Genomic DNA, 6,711 nt, shown 5'->3' with positions numbered 1-6,711 from the left:
AGAGAGCTCTGGGCTGTGCCCATGGTGCTTGTCTCCAATCTTCTCCCTTCTCTCCTTCCCATCTTGCTCCAACTTGCCCACCTTCAGATGTTTCAATGTGTGGGTCCCTCATATATATTTGTGTGTTGAGTGGGAATCTTTTGTTGAATTATAGCTGTTCAAATTGTTATAACATTAAGGGGAAAGATCAAGGAAACCTTGATTGATTAAGGTATTACATATATGTCCTTATCCTCCCATTGCTCCCACACCTCCCCACTCATGCCCTCACCCTCTTGGTGTCTGTGTCCATTGGTTAGACTCATATGCATGCATACAAGTCCTTTGGTTGATCTTTCCCCCTTACCCCCACACTCCCCTACCTTCCCCCTGAGGTTTGACAGTGTGATCAATGCTTCTCTGTCTCTGGATCTGTAGTCTAGCGAGAGAGAGGCTTTGCCTCAGAGCTGCCTCACCCCAGAGCCACCTCACATCCATGCTGTTCTTACAGCCTTGCTATGTCACAATTAAGCTGTTTGCACTGAATAAGGCTTCTTCACCGCACCCCAAATTGGGCATTGCTGTTGGCACTGATTGACACCAATGACTATCACTTGACACTGAAAAATGTCTAGAACTAAGGCCACTATTTTATTTATGTAAAAGGCATGATCATTTTAGGGTTTCAAATATAAGAGACTGAGAGCCATTCCTGTGCCCTAAATGTATCAGAGACAGTAAATGTAATCTTTATTACCTCTTTTTGCCTTGTTAATAATACCCTATTCCCTCATTGTCACAGAGTTAGGTTAAGGCAAGAGTTTTATAGCTACTCTCTCTCTCCACAAAACATGTTCTACACTGCTATCAAAACACTATCTTGAAAAATACCCCTTTGCATATCTCCTCTTCTCCCTACTGAAAAATCATCAGTGGTTCCCCACTGCTCAAAGTGGCTCCTTAGCCTGGTATTAAGGTACTACATAATCTAAACCTAGTGCATTTCAACATCTTCTACCACTACTACTTAATTTAAATTCGTGCCCCCTAAGCAAACTGTTATACATACTGTCCACTCCCATATTCCAGTATTTCCATTTCTGTCTCTGCACCTTAACACACCATTCATTAACCACATAGCAAATTCAATTCTTTTCCATGTTTAAGTTCTAGTTTTCCTTTGCAATTCTGTTTACAGCCTACTTTTTCCAAAAAGTTTTCTGCAACTACCCTAGCTCACAATGACTTCTTTCTTCCTTTTTACATTTATTTATTAATTTAGTTTCTAGCTTTGAAATATTATATACACTGAGTGGCCAGATTATTATGACCACCTGAAGTTTGTAGGCAAATTAGCTATAATTTCACGCTGAAGTTGCTAGAGGGCCAGACCATTATAATCGTCTGAATAGCATAACATACCTAAGTATTATTGTTGATCAAGTTCATCCTATCATGTTGATGTCGTATCAGATGTATCATTGCCAAATATGTTCCCCCATACCGTGAGCTCCCTTTTCGTTTTTTTGATGGCTTATTTTGCTGTGCAGAAATTTGGGTTTTTTTTAATGTAGTCTCATTTGTTTATTTTCTCCTTAGTTTCCTTTGCCCTAGGACAGTGGTCAGCAAACTCATTAGTCAACAGAGAAAAATATTAACAGTACTACGATTGAAATTTTTTTTGAGAGCCAAATTTTTTAAACTTAAACTATATAGGTAGGTACATTGTTATTAACTTAATTAGGGTACTCCTAAGGCTTAGGAAGAGCCACACTCAAGGGGCCAAAGAGCCGCATGTGGCTCGCGAGCCGCAGTTTGCCGACGACCACTTCTAGGAGATGTATCCTGTAAACATATTGCTACGAGAGATGTTGGAGATTTTGCTACCTATGGTTTCTTCTCGGATTTTTAGGGTTTCCCCATTTGGATTTAAGTCCTTTATCCATTTTGAGTATATTCTTGTGTGTGGTGTAAGTTGGTGGTCTAGTTTCATTTTTTTGCATGTACCTGTTCAATTTTCCCAACACCATTTATTGAAGAGACTGTCTTGACTCCATTGTATGCTTTTGTCTCCTTGGTCAAATATTAATTGAGCATAATGGCTTAGGTCAATTTCTGGGGTCTGTGTTCTGTTCCAAGCTGTTTTGATTACAGCGGCTTTGTAGTATAACTTGAAATCTATTATTGTGATTCCTCCAACTGTGTTTTTCTTTCTCAAGATTGCTGCAGCCATTTGGGTTCTTTTTTTATTCCATATAAATTTTTGGAGTATTTGTTCTACATCTGTGAAATATGCTGTTGGTATTTTAATACGAATTGCATTGAATCTGTAGGTTGCCTTGGGTAGTATGGACATTTTAATGATGTTGATTTTACCAGTCCATGAACACAGTATATTCTTTCATTTGTTTATATCTTCTATTTCTTTTTTCAATGTCCTGTAGTTTTCTGAGTACAGATTTTTTCCCCACTTGGTTAAGTTTATTCCTAAGTATCTTAATTTTTTTGTTGCAATGGTAAATGGGATTGTTTATTTAGTTTCTATTTCTGAGAATTCGTTATTGGTGTATAAAAAAGCCATGCAATTTTGGGTGTTGATTTTGTATCCTTCTACTTTGCCAAATTTATTTATCGATTTTAGTAGTTTTTTGGTGGAGTCTTTAGGGTTTTCTATGTTCAATATTACGTCATCCATAATAATAAAAGCATAATATGCTAATTAGATCAAACGTCCTTCTGAGGGGCTGAGAGGGAAGCCCGAGTCCCGGTGCCTGCTGGCGGCTGGAGGGAAGCCCAGGCCCCGGGTGCCGGAGGGAAGCCAGTGCCAGCAGCCAGGAGAAGGAAGGTCTACTCTTGCATGAATTTCATACATTGGGCCTCTAGTCTGTGGATAATGAGAATTTTACTTCCTCCTTTCCAATTTGGATTCCTTTTATTTCTTCTTCTTATCTGATTGCTGTGGCTAGGACTTCCAGTACTATGTTGAATAAGAGTGGGGAAAGTGGAAATCCCTGTTTTGCTCATGTTCTTAGGGAAAATAGTTTTAGTTTTTGCCCATTGAGTATGAGGTTGGCTGTAGGTTTGTCATATATGGCCTTTATTATATTGAGATATGCTCTCTCTCTCTCTTCCCACTTTCCTGAGAGTTTCTATCAAAAATGAGTGTAGGATTTTGTTGAATGCTTTTTCTGTGTCTATTGATATGATCATGTGATTTCTGTCTTTTGATTTGTTTATGTGATGTATAACATTTATTGATTTGTGAATGTTGTACCATCCTTGCTTCCCTGGAATGAATCCTATGTGGGCATTTTGTATGATCTTTTAAATATATTGCTGGATCTGATTTGCTAATATTTTGTTGTGGATTTTAGCATTTATGTTCATCAGAGATATGGCTTGTAATTCTCTTTCTTTTTAGTGTCTTTATCTGGTTTTGGAATTAGGATAATGCTGGCTTCATAAAAAGAGCTTGAAAGTGTTCCTTCCTCTTGGATTTTTTGGAATAGTTTGAGGAGTATAGGTGCTAGTTTTTCTTTGAATGTTTGTTAAAACTCCCCTGTGAAGCCATCTGGACCTGGGCTTTTGTGTGCTGGGAGTTTTTTTTTTTTTATTTTTTTATTACTGCTTCTATTTCATCAGTTGTTACTGGCCTATTAAGATTTTCTGATTCTTCCTGATTCAGTTTTGGGATATTGTATTTTTCTAGGAATTCATCCATTTCATCCACATTGTCCAGCTTGTTGGCATATAGTTATTCATAGTATTTTCTTACAATCCTTTGTAGTTCTGTGATGTCAGTGGTTACTTCTCCACTTTTGTTTCTGATTTTATTTATTTGGGTCCTCTCTCTTTGTTTCGTGATGAGTCTGGCTAATGGTTCATCAATCTTGTTTATTCTTTCAAAGAACCAGCTCTTGGTTAAATTTATTTTTTTGTATTGTTTTTGTAGTTTCTATGTCATTTATTTCTGCTCTGATCTTTATTATTTTCTTTCTTCTACTTACTCTGGAGTTTTTTTGTTCTTTCTAGTTCTTTAAGTTGTAGGTTTAAATAGTTAATTGTTATTTTTGTTTGTTTGTTTTGTTTTGTTTTTAGGTAGGTCTGTAGTGCTATGAACTTCTCTTTCAGGACTGGTTTTGCTGTGTCCCAGAGATTTGGGGTTGCTGTGTATTCATTTTTTATTTTTTTCCAGGAAGTTTTTGGTTTCTTTCTTGATCTCGTTGGTAACCCATTCATTGTTTAGTAACATACTATTTAGCCTCCATGTGTTGAATGATTTTGAGTGTTGTTACTGTAGTTGATTTCTAGTTTTATTCCACTGTGATTTGAGAAGATGCTTGATATGATTACAATCTTTTTGAACTTGTAGAGACTTGTTTTGTGTGCTAACATGTGGTTTATCTTTGTGAATGATCCATGTGCACATGAGAAGAATGCATATTCTGCAGCTTTGAGGTGAAATGTTCTATAAATGTCAATTAAATCCATCTGATCCAGTGTGTCCTTTAGAGTCACTGTTTCCTTGTTAATTTTTTTTTCAGGCCACCAAAAATTTTGGTTGCCTCCCAAAAAAAAAATTGGGAGAGAGAGAGATTCCTTGTTAATTTTTTGTCTGGAATATCTATCCAGTGAAGTTGTTGGGGTGTTATACTCCTCTACTATGACTGTATTGTTGTCAATCTCTCCCTTAAAGTCCTCTAGAACTTTTTTTTAGAACTTTAAAAAATATATTTAGGTGCTCTTAAATCAGGAGCATATATATCTACCAGGGTTATATCCTCTTGTTAGATCGATCCCTTTACTATTATGTAGTAACCTTTGTTGTCTCTTGTGATGCTCTTCATTTTGATGACTATTTTGTCAGATATAAGTACAGTGGGGCCTTGACTTATGGATTTAATTCGTTCTGAGACCGAGCTCGTTAAGGAGCTTGTTAAGGAGCTCGTTAACTCAAATTACTCTATCAACTCAATGCAAAAAATCCGCCGAGAGACAGCTGGTATCTCAAAAAACTCGTTAGTCGGGACACTCGTAAGTCAAGGCCCCACTGTATTGCTACTCCAGCTTTTTTTTTCTTTTCTACTTGCATGGAAAATTGTTTTCCATCCATTCACCATCCTGTGTATGTCTTTGTTCTCAGGTGGGTCTCTAGTAGACAGCACAAGGGATAGAGAAAGAGAGATAGAAACATCAATGATGAGAAAGAATAATTAATTGGCCACCTCTTGCATTCCACCCCCACTGGGGATTGAGCCCACAACCCAGGCATATGACCTTGACCAGAATTGAGCCTGGGACCCCCCAATCTGGAAGCTGATGCTCCATCCACTAAGCCAAACTAGTAAGGCAACCCTATGTCATTTTATGGGATCATTTAATCCATTTACATTTAAGGTTATTATTGATAGGTACTTATTTGTTGTCATTTTAATTCTGTATACCTAGGTTTCTCTCTCTATTTCTTCTTCTCAGTACACCAATCCATTTAGCATTTATTGTAATGATGGGTTGGTGGTGATATATTTTTATTCTTTTTTTTTTTTTTTTTTGTCAGGAGGTTCAGTCTATTTTCAATGATAGACTTGCAGGATATAGTAATCTTGGTTTCAGATCCTTGCTTTCCATTACCTTGAGGACTTCATGCTATTCCCTTTTGGCCTGTAGAATTTCTGGTGAGAAATCAGGTGTCAGCCTTATGGGACCTCCTTTGTAGGTACCAGTTTGCTTTTCTCTTGCTTCTTTTAAGATTCTCTCTTTGTTTTTAATTTTTGGCATTTTAATTATGATGTGTCTGGGCATGGGCCCATTTGGGTTTTTCTTACTTGGGGTTCTCTGTGCCTCCTGCACTTGTGTGACCTTTTCCTTTACCAGGGATTGCATTGAATCTGTAGATTGTTTTGGGTACTATAGACATTAATAATGTTGATTCTACCAATCCATGAACATGGTATGTTCCTCCATTTTTTTTATGTCTTCCTCTATCTCTTTTTTCAATGTCCTGTAGTTTTCCAACACAGGCCTTTTACGTACTTAGAAGTTTTCTGCCATTATTTCTTCAAACATGTTCACTATCCTTTTCTCCCATTCTGCCTTTTCTGGCACAACTGCTATTCAAATGTTGTTACCTTTGATGTTGTCCCACAGCTCCCTTAAGCTGTCCTCTAATTTTTAAATTCTTTTTTCTTTTTGGTTCTCTGATTGAGTGATGTTTTTCAACCCTGTCTTCTAATTCACTGATTCGATCCTTAGCTTCCCTTAATCTGCTGTGTATTCCTTCTAATGTGTTCTGTATTTGTGCTATGTTATTCTTTATTTCTGTTTTCGTAGTTACTATATCTTTTCTCTGCTGTTGAGCATCTTTACCATCACTATTTTGAACTCTATAGCAGATAAATTTCTTTTTCTAAATTATTTTTTAATATTTATTTATTTATTATCTAAAGTTTTACATATGTCTCCTTTTGCCCCGCTTCACCTCCCCCCAACCATTCCCACCCCAGGAAAGCCCCCACCGACCCAGTGTCTGTGTCCATTGGTGATGCTAATATGCATGCATACAAGTCCTTCGGTTGCTCTCTAAAACACCCCTGTCATTTGTCTCTGGATCTATTCTTGTTCATCAAATTATGTTGATCATTATATCCCACATATGAGTAAGATCATGTGATATTTATCTTTCTCCAACTAGCTTATTTCACTTAGCATAATGCTCTCCAGTTCCATACATGC

The sequence above is a fragment of the Myotis brandtii genome, unplaced genomic scaffold (assembly GCF_000412655.1).
Source record: "Myotis brandtii unplaced genomic scaffold, ASM41265v1 scaffold1503, whole genome shotgun sequence".
NCBI classification, from domain to species: domain Eukaryota; kingdom Metazoa; phylum Chordata; class Mammalia; order Chiroptera; family Vespertilionidae; genus Myotis; species Myotis brandtii.
Note: the sequence above shows the minus strand (reverse complement) of the source record.